This window comes from Pongo abelii, chromosome 10, assembly GCF_028885655.2.
Source record: "Pongo abelii isolate AG06213 chromosome 10, NHGRI_mPonAbe1-v2.0_pri, whole genome shotgun sequence".
Classification (NCBI taxonomy): Eukaryota; Metazoa; Chordata; class Mammalia; order Primates; family Hominidae; genus Pongo; species Pongo abelii.
This window is the reverse complement of record NC_071995.2, coordinates 119,949,173-119,962,195: the sequence shown is the minus strand read 5'-3', so window position 1 is coordinate 119,962,195 and position 13,023 is coordinate 119,949,173. Positions and strand designations below refer to the sequence as shown.

At 48.8% G+C, this 13,023-nt stretch overlaps 2 non-coding genes across 2 annotated transcripts; both read left to right on the top strand.

Annotated features, from left to right (window-relative positions):
- On the top strand, positions 1 to 104 carry LOC112135997 (small nucleolar RNA U13). Its single transcript, XR_002917210.1, has one exon. It is a non-coding gene; the product is annotated as a small nucleolar RNA U13 (small nucleolar RNA).
- Positions 105 to 3,897: 3,793 nt separating this feature from the next.
- LOC112136012 (small nucleolar RNA U13) lies at positions 3,898 to 3,998 on the top strand. The gene has a single exon (XR_002917223.1). It is a non-coding gene; the product is annotated as a small nucleolar RNA U13 (small nucleolar RNA).
- Positions 3,999 to 13,023: the final 9,025 nt, after the last annotated feature.

The window sequence follows — 13,023 nt, the reverse complement described above, 5'->3', positions numbered from 1 at the left end:
ATCCTTCTGTAGTTCATAAGCATGATGATTGGATTTTCACGAGCACGTGTGATATGTGCCTTCCCAAAACCTTGTTACAATAGCAGCACATTACCCATCTAACAATCAAGAATGGAAGGAACTTTTTCTTGTCAAATGTTTACTGTGTGTGTGTCCACACTATCAACTCTATATGATGGGGCAGGTCCCTTTTCTCCTGTAACTCGTCTTTACAAACACAATATAATAATGTGGAGAGAGCAACTCTGTTTCTGAAGCAAGACAGGTGCTCAGAAATCACACCCATGTGCATGAAAAATACACATCTGGATGGGAGCAATGGGAACCCAGAGTGAGGCTGTTGTTCACTTAAAAATTTCGTGATGGCCTGTCCCCACAGCCATGCGCCGATTAGCATCGTCCCTTCCATTTCAGCTGTCATCCTGTGAGTGGAAGACGTTGCATTAGCAGTTGGGAATTTGAGAGACTTCTACATAGAGTCCTCAAGGATGCGAAATCTGAAATGCTGTGGACAGACAAGTTTCTCTGAGAGGGACTCTCTCCAACCCCTGCAGGGCCTAGGGAGGGATGCGGAGTTTGTGGAAACTGAGTCTTGGCGAGGGAGGATATGAGCAGGAAGGTGCCCACTCTGTGCAGGTGCAACCAGTGCCCCTTCTTAGGCAGGCCTGAGTTCACCCTGATCTCATTGCTATCAGAATTATGGTCAGTGAGACAGTGGGGGTCACTGTCTTCACTGATTCTCCCACTGAAGCACCTGCCCAAATGCCACATCCACAGTTAATTCCCATTCCTGCTCATCCAGGCCCGGTCAGTGGAAGGGAAGTTCATTCCGGCACAGTCATCATGCGGCAGTTGGTTTGAATATCCTGAGTCCTGAGGCGGCTTGGGAGCCAAGCTGACCCCTGGGCACTTGGAGTAGTCTACTGGCCAGGATGGCTCACCACGAGGCCCCCGACAGTGCGAAGATGCTGGGGGAGGAGGGCACACCATTGAACTTGTCCTTTACAGAGGCTTGGTTTGGAGGAAACTGTCATATTTTGTGTCAGGTATGGAAACCTGAAGGAAGGAGGCTGTGTTAGGATTTGAGGTCCTCTGGATCAACCACATCTTCCAAAATGTTATAGGTATGAACTGTGTGCACCTGGCCCAGATATGTTCCATGAGAGGGAAAGGATCACCCCATGTAAAGAATGAAGTGAGTCTTTATCTTTCACTTCCCCAAAGCCATGCAAGCTCCTTGTCTGCATTCAACCACTACGAAGAGTCCAGCTTGTTCTTTGGAACATTTAATGAGTGAATACTTTAGCACACTTAGAGGGAACTAGTCTATTTAAGACTTCACCTGAATTCAATCATTTATAGCCTTCAAGCATAACAGAGACCATATTAACTTTTGAACCTCTCAGAACCAGGTACTGAGGCATAGAGAGGTCTATACAACATAGCCAGGTACCTAGAGCTCCTCAGTTGGATTTGAACCCAGCCAGTGAGGCTCCAGGCGCTGTGCTCTTGCTCACTGGGATATGCTGCCTCTCTCTGTTGCCTCATATAAAAGCAGATATTTGCCCACACAATCAGTCTGTTGGGTTTTCAGTGCAACCCAAACTGCAAGCTCTTCCTAGAGCCCAGCTGAGATTCAGGTGGCTTCTTATGGAGTTGCTTGAACAGGGGTTTCAAAGTTTGAACTCTGACTAAATTACTAAGAATTTCTCTATGGAATTCTGGCAGCAAGATATCAACAGCTGTCTTTCTTGTAATACATTTCGGAGCATGTTCTGTGCAGGATCAAAAAGTAGTACCTGAAACGTCGGCACAGTCTATTCTATTGCTGGACCAACGCAGTGGGTCAGAAAAATCCACAACCGGCCACACAACCAAGTTCACCCAGATAAGCAATCAATGGAAGGTACTGTGGAAAGTCAGTGGAGTTCATTCAATCATCATTATTCTAGTTGGATCAGTGTTCCTTTTTTAAGACTAAACTGTCCTATTTACTGTCTGTATAGTTTTCTTTCTCAGAATATTATGCACTCAGAGTCATGGAGAAGGCAGCTTTTTCAGACTGACTTATCTCACTGAGCAACATACCTCGACTGCCAGCACCTGACTTTGAGGTCACCCCCATGGACACCACTCCCCCTTCCCAGCCTTTCCTTGCAAGGCCTCATGTTGGCTCCAGTGTGAGCTTCTTCCCATCTGCCCAGGCCCTTCAGACATACCCTTGGGGCGGCAAGGCCTCCACCAGGGACACCACGAGCCTCCTGCACTGAGGTCTTGCAGCTCCACCCCAACTATAAAACTTCCCAGTAACCCTTCAGCCACCACTCAGCCCATAGTGGGAGTCCTTGATGGACAGCAGCATGCAGCCCCCACCTCTGACCGCTGTTTCCAGTTTGGAGATCTGGTAGCCCAGCTCCAGCTCCAGCCCCAACCTCTGCTCCAGGGCCCACCTGCCAGGGCAGCCCAAAACACACTCAGCTTTGGAGGTTCTTCATCTACAGATTCCATCTTGGTCACCCCCACTAGCACCCAGATGTTCTTTGTTGTCCCTCCTTCATCCCCCTGGTTCACCCACTGCCTCTGGCTCTGCAGCTGCCTCCTACACCCCCAGCACTGGGAACAGTGTTCGGCCCCACATTGAGCAGCTCTGCTCCACATTGGGCAGCACAGGCCCAGCTCCTTGAGGTTGGCAGTTTCAGCGGCACCCATGGGCTCTGGGAGCAGAGAGGCGACCCCAGATCTGAGTTCCAACTTTGTGTCACTCAGCAGCGCAGCAGGAAGGAGATAGGCCTGAGCATCACACACCCTACGGGGGAAGCTTCAGCCTGAACAGGTGAGGCTCCTGTAGCCGGAGGACTCCATGGTGACCCAGGGACCAGGAACAATTGTCTCTTTGGAGGCACTGTTGTCCCTCTTTTGAGTCACATCCCTGGAGAGTCACCCAAGCAGAAACCTGTAATTCTAACTCAGGGGCCCAGGGCCACTGAAAGCAAGGCAAACCCTGGGCACAAGTCCAGGCCAGGCTCTGACCCTAGCAACCCTGCTTCTCTCTGGGCACAGAGAGAGGAAACCTCAACTCTACGGCCTCCCAGTACCCTGTCGAGGATTCTGCTGATCACAGAACTCCAGGGTTGTCCACCAGCTCTTCCTCCTCCAGACTGGGATCCACTCCCTTTGGGTCCAAGAGGGGAATGCAGGACTCAGAGGAAATCTTCCAGGAGCCAGGGTCCATCATCCTCCCAAGATGGACCTTGAGTGAGTGCCATTTAGTTATTTATACAAATAAATAAATGATAATTTATAAATAATATAAATAAAATATGTTGTTTATTATAAATAAAATATTTTACTTATTACAAATGAAAAAATTTATGAATAAATAGTATTTTATTTATTATAAATAAAATGTTATTCTTTTTTGTACAAATTTATGGGATACATGTGCAATTTTGTTACAATCATAGATTGTGCAGTGGTCAAGTCGGGGCATTTAGGATATCCATCACCAGAGTAATGAACATTGAATTTATTAAGCAATTTCCCATCATCTCTTCCCTCTCGCCCCCTCACCCTTCGGAGTCTCCATTATCTATCATCCCACCCTCTGCATCCGTGTGAAATTGCTCAGTGAAGTCACACAGACTGAGACATAACTAAGTACATAGACTTCATAGCATGCAGACAAAAGGTAATATACATGGGTGATAAGAGAACCATTTCTATAGTTTCACAGTGTTTCTTAGTGAGGGACACTGAATTTGTTAAATTGAATTTCCACCATGTGTTTTTTATTCAATCTTAAGAAATTGTTAAAGTAGCACACCTACAAATGTCTGGTGAGTCAGTAACAGCAGAGATACATAAGCATGGCTTTCCTAATGAAGAATGCAATGGCAGATCCTTCTGTAGTTCATCAGCATGATGATTGAATTTTCACGGGCACATGTGAGATGTGCCTCCTCCAGGTTTTCTTACATCAGCACATTACCCAGCTCACAATAAAAAATAGAAGGAACTTTTTATTCTCAAATGTTCACTTTGTGTGTCCACACCGTCAACTATATAGGACGGGGCAGATCCCTTTTCTCCTATAACTTGGTTTTATAAATAGAAATAATAGTGTGGAGGGAGTGATCCTGTTTTGAAACAAATCAGGTGCTAGAAACCACACCCTTGTACCTGTAACAATACACATGTCTGGATCGGAACGGTCGGAACCCAGAGCCAGGCTGTGTTGTGTATTTGATCATCCCAGGGTGACCTGTCACCAAGGCCTCGAGCTGATTAGCATGTTGCCTTTTCTTCCGTCACCCTGTGAGTGGAAGAGTTTGTGTTAGCAGTTGGCAGTTTGAGGGACTTATCCATAGAGTCCTCCAAGATGGGAAATGGAAATGCTGTGGAGAGGCAGCTCCCTCTTAGAGGACCTGTCTGGATATGCATTGTTTTGGGGCTGCCCACATTCCTGTCCTCAGATAACAGCACTTCCTCTCCTCTCCTTGCAATTAGAGAACATCTGCTTCTCAATACCAACTGTGGTTCCAACTGGGGCCATCCGTTTTAGCACTCTTCCCACGATCACCTGAGACACAGGTATACTATGAGTCCCAATCCTGGCCAAACGTGGTACTTCAGCCCATGACCACAACTCCTGACCCGCAAACATAGAACCAAAGTCCAATTTATTAGAATGCTTCCCCTACAGATGGAGGGAATGGATGAGGAAGAATTCTCAAAGTAGACAGAACTGTAAAACTATGAGCTTGAAACATGCAAATAATGGCTTTTTCCTCCAGAATTTGGAGAGGGACTGTCCCCCACCCTGCTTGTCCTAGGGAGGCATGAGGATTTGTAGAAACTGCGTCCTGGTGAGGAAGGATGTGAGCAGGAAGGTGCCCACTCTGTGCAGGTGCAGCCACTACTCCTTCTTAGGCAGGCCTGAGTTCACCCTGATCACATTGCTATGGAAATTATAGATAGTCAGACAGTGGGGGTCACTGTCCCACTCACTCAGTGGAAGGGAAGTTCAATCCTGGCACAGCCATCATGTGGCCATTGGTTGGAATGTCCTGAGTCCTGTGGCACCTTGGGAGGCAAGCTGACCACTGGGCACTTGGAGTAGTCAACTGGCCAGTTAGGCTCAGCACAAGGTAGCCGACAGTGTTAAGATGCTGGGGGAGGAGGTCACGCAGCCTGCACATGGCTTGATTTGGAGGAAACTGTCATTTTTTGGGTGAGGGATGAAAACCTGGAGGAAGGAGGTTGTGTTAGGATTTGAGGTTCTCTCTGGGATCAACCACATCTTCCAAGATGTTATAGGTGTGAGCCACGGGTGCGCGATTCAGATGTGTTTTGTGAGAGGAAAAAGATCACCACATGTGAAGAACAAAGTGAGCTTCTGCATTTCACTTTCCTAAAGCCCTGCAGGCTCCCTGTCTCTATCCAACCCCTACTGAGAGTCTGGCTTGTTCTTCTAGGCAGTTCATGACTGAACACATTAGGGCACTTAGTAAGCACCAGTCTCCTCAAGGCTTCACCTGAATTCAATCATGTTTAGCCTTATAAGACAACAGACACCATATTAATATTTGAACATTTCAGAACAGGGAACTGAGGCACAGACAGGTCTATACAACATTCCCAGTAGACGGCTCCTCAGCAGGATTGGAACCCAGCCCATGAGGCTCCACGCACTCTGCTCTTGCTCACTGGTACCTGCTGCCTCTCTATATCATCTCCTTAAAGGCAGGTATTTGCCTATACAGTCTGCTGAGTACTAAGTGCAACACACACTGCAGGGGGTTCCCAGAGCCCCACTCGGATTCAGGTGGATTCCTATGCAGATAGTGAAAAAGGAGGTCAAAAATTTGAACTGTGAATCAATTGCTGTGAGTTTCTCTATGATATTCTCCCAGCAAGATGTCTTTCTTGTAATAATTTGGGAGAACGTTGACTCCAGGACAGGAGAGTGTTCCTGAGGAGTCGGCACGCTTTATTGCTGGCCCCAGGCAGTGGGTCAGAAAAATCCACAACTGGCCACACCGTTCTGTGCAGCGGGAAAAACCATCAGTTGAAGGTACTGTGGAAAATCAGTTAAGCTCATTCAATCATCCTGGTTCTGGTGGGTTCAGTGTCCCATATTTAAGACAAAACTCTTAACACTCTTATGCTATGGTCTTCTTTGAGTTCATCTGTGAAAAATCTAAATTGTTAAATCAATCGCTAGTCTTACAACTAGAAAAGAAACATACTATGTAAAGTTGCGACACTTTTCATAGAAAGCAACATCTCAATCTAATGTTACATATTCAAGCGAGTGTTAAACATCATCTGAGATGAGCTCTTCTCTGGGCTCAGCCACATCTCTCAAGATCCCGAGGGAGTCAAAAGGTTGAAGTGTGAATCAATTCGTATGAATTTCTCATAAATCCTGTCAACAAGATGTCAACAGCTGTCTTTATCGTCATACATTTGGGAGGCTGTTGCCTCCAGGATCTGACAGTGGTTACCAAGGAGTCAGCACCATCTATTGCTGGCCCCATGCAGTGGGTCAGAAAAACCCACAACTGGGCAGACAATTGAGTTCATCCCAGAAAACCATCCATTGAAGGTGCTGTGGAAAGTCAGTGAAGTTCATTCAATCATCAAGATTCTAGGGGATTCAGTGTCCTGTATTGAAGTCAGAACTCTCACACTGTTGTGCCTTAGTCTTCTTGCAGTTCATCTACACACATTTAAAACGAAGTCATTGCTATTCCTGCAACTGGAGAAGTAAAGATGTATTTACAGTTTAAAGACTGATGCCCTTTTACTAGAAAGCAACATCTCAATCTTATGTTGACACATTTAGCTGAGTGTTAAACATCCCCTCAGATAAGCCTCTTCCTGAAACAGTGTTGCCAACCTTGACTAAAATAGTTATTGTGTAGAACAGTTTGAAATTAACATGAAAATGGAACAGACAGCACAGAAAGATCTCAGATCCTTTGTCCACAGTTTTCTTAACCCCACTTTCCAGTGGTGTGGTCCATTCGAAACTCCAGAGCTTATAGCTTGCAGTGAATGCCAAGAATAAGTTCTCAGACAATTCCAGCTGAGCGGGGCCAGAGGGCAGCTCTTTTAAGAGTGTCCCCTCAACCAGCATCCACCCCCCAAGTATTTATTGAAAGGGCTTGTTAAACCACAAACATCCACTAGATGGCTTTTTTGAGGTCAGGTCGTGAGACACCTGTGGCCTTGGAAAAGCACTGGAACTGCATGCTCAGGAGGCTGTTTTCAGCCTTCCCTATCCCACCACACACTCCTCTCCCTGTCCTGTTTGCAGGGTCAAGGAGTTTCATTCTCATGCACAAATAAGTAACACACAGTGCCTCAGTATTTTTCCATGCCCCGACCTCAAATGCCATGTACATAAGCTTGAATATGCTGCCATGCACCCCCAACAGTAACAATGACCAAACCAATATGGATACATTCTTACGAACTGAAGTCAGGAGTTTGCATGGAGGTTCACTGTGTTGCGCCCTCTATGGGTTGTGACAAACTCCGAATGCCATTCACCACCCATACGAAGTACCTACATGCCCTAAATACTCCCTGTGTTTCCCCTGCCAATCTGTCTCCCCCTTGCCAGAAGCCCTGGCAACAACTGTCCTGTTCACTGTCTCTAGAGTTTTCTCTCCCAGAATTGTACAGGCCTGGAATCATGGAGTAGGCAGCTTTTTCAGACGGCCTTATCCTCCTTAGCAATATTCATTCACTGCCAGCATCTGTCTTTGAGGTCACCCCATGATCGCCACTCCCCCTTCCCAGCCTTTCCTTGCAAGGTCTCTTGTTGGCTCCAGTGGGAGCTTCTTCCCATCTGCCCAGGCCCTTCCAACGCCCCCCAATGTCAGCAAGGCCTGGACCAAGGACACCAGCAGCCCCCTGCACTGGAGTCCTGTGGCTCCACCCCAAGTTTGAAATTTCCCAGTAACCCTGCAGCCACTGCCCAGCCAGTTCTGGTAGAAATCAGGGAAAAAAGGATCCTCCATGCACTCAGCGAAATTTCACTCCAATCTTCTCAACTGAAGTCTACAGTTTCACTGCAGGTAATGTTGCCAAGAATGTGGAAAATGTGCCTCCCATCACCACCTCTGCCAGCCACGGCTTCTGTGTGGTGGGGCCACACGCACTATGGAAAATGGCAAAGGGGCTTCATCAACGGCTGAGCATCAGGGCAGGGACGTGGCTCTGTTCCTAGGAGGACACAGTAGGTTGTGCATTGCAAGGCGGGGAAAGATCAAGTCAGCAGATCCCATGAAGAATCCCCACCTGATTCCCTCCCGAACCTCCTGGGTGAAATAGGTGTCTGCTGGCTTCTGAGGGCCTTTGCAAGGACACAGGATTCCTGCTTAAGCAAATGTAGATGTAATATGAAGCATATTATGGCTTGAGGAACCATTTGGATCATGAACACCATGTGAAATGCTTTGTATCATCATAGAAGTCCATTAGCCTGCAATTGAGCTCTTAATATTTATCCCCACAAAACAGAAAGATGAGACTGCTCCATTTGAAAAGGGTCACTTTTGCCTACAGAAACATGCTTCTTATAACAAGACTGTCCTAGACATTTCTTACTCTCTAGAACAGTTTCCCAGTGGTGCTTGAGAAAAAACTCAAGCTGAGGACCTCAATGCTGAAAGGAGTGACGACAAGACCAAAGGCTCCAGGAATCCAGAGATGGCCACTCAGTGGACTCCGCGGGAGAAGGCAGGGCTCGGGCCCCAGGCTGGGCCTGCAGAGGGAGAAGATATAGAGGGATAGAAGGAAGTCACAAGGGTCCCCGGGCCCGGTGAGTTGGGGTTGGGGGAGGATGGAATCCAGGGTTTTAATGTCAGGAGACTCATGACATCATCATCCCCTGAGTCCTATGATTTTCCTGCTCCTTCTAAGTGGGAAAGAGCAGGGGGGACGGTCCTGGCTGGAGTGACCCTGCATGGACATCGCTGACATTTCTCAAAAGAGGGGAGTTCCTTCCTGTTGAAGCTGTGACAGGAGCTGGGGACTGGCGTCTTCATCATGCTGTGTGACAAAGCAGGCCTTTCCATCCTGGAAGCTGGTGAGAAGCAGAGAGTAAGAATCAGCTTTCCAGTCCTCTGAGCCACACTGGGGACATAGTTCAGCAGGGATGGTCTCAAGATCAGGCCAGATACACAGAGGTTCCCAGGCTGATCTTTCTGGGGCTGGACAGAAACCAGTTTCCATCTTCCACCTGCTTCTGGAAGTTGCCTGTCAAGCACCCTCTGTAGATGGCACTAGCCAAAGATTGCCTGGCTCAGAAGTGCATTGAAACTGAAGGCAGTGTGGCCCCACCTGGCCAGGGCAGCTGCTCACATTGTAGCTGCCTGGCAGAAGCGAGGGCATCGGCTCCTGTTCAGGGCAAGCTCAGCAAAGCAATGGAGGCTGATCCCAGAACCCAGGTCATCCTTGATCTTCCGTTTCACGGCCCAGAGGACATGGGTTTGAGATGTTCTCTGAAATGGTCTTGGAGTTCTCAGGCCCAAACTCTGAGTCCTCGCACTCATGGGGATCCGCATTGTGGCCACAGCTGTTCAGTGCAAGGGCAGGAATGTGCCCTCTGCATTTCCTCTCATCACAGTGCTCAGCCCTGGGCAGCCTGTCTTAGGCCACATGAAGGTCTCGTGAAAACACCCCTGGGCTGGGCTCTAGCTCGAGTGGGCAAAGGTTCCCTCCTCACACTGTTCAGCCTGTTGGACCTTCTCACTGAACGAGGCGTCTTCCCAGGATCTGACCCAAGTCAGAGGGTGGTGAGGGTGGACTGGGGTGTCCATTTTCCTGGGGTCCCTCTGCTCTGATCCTGTCTAGACAAGGTTAGTTTCACTTCTCTGTGTACAAGTGTACCCCCCTCCCCCACGGCTTCCCTCTGGGCCAAGGCACTGTCCTCATGGTTGTATCCCCATATCTCACACAGTGCCTGGCCCTTGTGCAGTTGCTAAAAAAGTTCCTGTTTCCTTGCAGAGGCCCTCAGAAGCCACACATGAATGATGGGATCAGAGCATCCAACCCCACTGCAAGGAAACACCACAAAGGAAATCATGTCTTCCTCATGTTTGTATCACTAGAGCTGCACCATCCAGCATGGGAATCCCAGCCTGGAGGTGCTGTGTATAACTCATTCATTCATTAGTGCAGTTAATCAAAATAAAATGAGAAATTCCAATCCTCAGTCACACTGGCCACATTTCCAGTGCCCCACAGAGTTTGTGCCAGCAGCCACCTTATGCAACAGCACAGAGAACATTTCCATCCACACAGAACACACTCTTGGGAACCTGCTCTGAGCCTGGCATGGGGTCTGTTCATGGAACTCAGCTAACTAAGAAACCTGTGCATCAAAGTTGGAATTTCAGTGGAATAGGACTGGAGGAACGAGCTCTAATGATCCAGCAGAAACGCAGAAGTGGGAAGATGAAGGGGGTGGTCGCTCCTGAGGGTTTGCACGTGTGAGCTGTGTCTTGTTGGAGACTCTGGACTCCACAGAGTTAAAGGAGGGTTGAACAGACCAAGAGAGACAGCAGGGTGGTCTTGTGCGATCCAGCTTGACCTCAGCTGGCGGAGGAGGGATGGGGCCTTCCTCTAGAATAGTTGTCTTCCCATTTTTGTCTCTAGAGACTCCATTGTCAACAGAAGACATGATTCAAGCAGTGATGAAGAAGACACTCCAGGTTTAAAACAACCCAGGAGGGACCCGATGGAGGAGGGTGCCTGCAGCGCTTGGGGTTGGCCTGCTGCTTTAGAAACTGAGGAAGTGGGGGATGAAATTAGAAAGTGAAAGGAAACATGTATAGAAGGCTGCTTTGTCCTTGTCATTGTTCACTTACTCAATAGGGAGAGGTTTGGTGCCTCTGGGCTTTGAGTGTGCAGTGTTTGTCATCATCTTTTCTTGCTGTGGTATTGAAAAATGATCTTTCCCAGAAAACCACATCTTTTCTGGCTTTGCCTCCAAGAGACCTCAAAGCCTTTGGTGATGTCTGGGAGCACCTCTGGGAAATGTGCACAGAGATTTTGGGTTTGGTTTTGGGCATCGACCTGCAATGGACAGAATCTAGGGTACATGACTCCTTCTCAGGCACCACAGGAACCGGGAACCAAACACCTACTAGCGAGTGCAGGTGAGGGGAGAGGCTGGCCCTCTCCCTCTGCAATTTCAGCTTGTGGCTGCTGCTTCCTGGTCTATTCCTGGTTGAAAGGCTGTTCCCTAGGCTGGACGAGGTAAAGAATTCTCCCCTGGCATAACGACAGATGCCCTGGCATCCTAAAGAGGCAAGAGGAAAGCACATTTCTGGCCCTAGCTGTCACCCAAATTCCAAATCCTGGGATGAGGAACAAAACCTGGATTTACTTCCATTTGAGAGGCCCCAGTCCCGCTGCCCCTCGAGACCTTCCCCATTGGAGAGGACCTGTGAAGGGGTGCTGGGCTTGCTGCACACTCTGAGTATCACAGCCTCAATGACTTGATCCCTGGAATCCTCCAGGCCCAGGACAGAGTCCTTGGCAGCAGGGAAAGGGCTCTCTGCACTCTCATACCCACTGCTGTGGCCAGACAGCACTGCCCTGCTGCCCACAATCCAGCCTCTTCCCTGTGCTCAGCCCTCCCGGGCACCAGGTTCCTTCCCCGTCCTCCCACGGCTTGGAGGAAATCCTGAATGCTCCCCTCAATGAATGTGGCCATGATCCCGCCTGTTGTAGACTCCTTGCTACCTCACTTATAAACGAAGGCAATTTCACAAGTTACATGACCCCTAAGCTTGTGTTCATCATCTCTCATCGGCTCTAGAATTGTTGTGAAGATCCAATGTCTCCCCAGGTACCCAAAGTGATCCTAGGCCCAGAAAACACTTGACACAGTGAGTTGGATGTAATTCTCTCCCATAGGACCCAACATAACTCCAGGCTGGTGGGAGGCTCTCCCACCAGTTCATTGGGTGAACTGATGAATGAACTGGAGGTGTGGCAGTATGCCCTCGGTGACTGCATCGGTGATTGCAGAACAACATGAATGGTGGCAAGTGACAAGGAGAAAGGAAATGGGTGTTACTCTGGAGAATGGAAACAGGCCCTGAAGTGGGGAGGACAGAGGGAAGTACATGTTATGCACAGAAAGTTATGGAGACGGTGAGAAACTCTCAGAGGAACAGGATGGCCCAGGCCACCCTTCCTGGTCACAGTTATGAAATGTGAGGACCGGAAAAGTGTGTTGGAGATCAGAGGCCCACTCCTCCTCGTAGATATAAAGGGACCCAGGTCCTGGGAGGAGGTGACTAGAGATGAGGAACAGGAGACTCCCGGGATTGGGCTCAATCATCCCAGGAGCAGCAGGAACCCCGGTTCCCACCTGTACTCTAACTCTCCCCGCTTCCCTTTCTCAAGGCAACCCCATTCCCCTTCCTGCAGGAGTCCACGCAGCCGGGTATGTGCAAATTTCAAAGGGTCTGAGAATGGAGGCAACAGCATGCCTGTCATTGAGTTCCTGTCTCATTTTCTTTCATCCTCTCTTTCCTTTTCATCCCCCCTTCCATTGTCAAGAGCTTCTCTTTGGAGCCCTACCCCATTCCTTCTTCCCTCTGTTAGGATTGTCATCCTGAAGGACCTGGTCCCACCCAGGCGGCTGAGGTCCTGGGTCTGCATTGTCGATAAAACCTCTCCTAGGCATCCTGCCACTGTCTTGGCGCTGCACTGGTAGCTGACCCCAGGCCGCAGCATTGAATCCTGCTGAGCAGCTTCAAGTGCTCCAGGCAGGGAGCTGGGTTGTCCTTAGGAAGAGCTGGGCTCTTCCTGCAAAAGAGGATCCCGAGTAAAGTCTGGGTCTGCCCTGTACACCCCTCACGGGGCTTTGTCTGCACTGGGGGGCTCTGACATGCACAATTCCTCTCTTCCAGAAGTCAGGACATTCTCCCATTTTCCTTGCAGCAGAAAACATAGAGGATATAAAGCTTGAACAGGCAGAAGAAATGGAAGTGT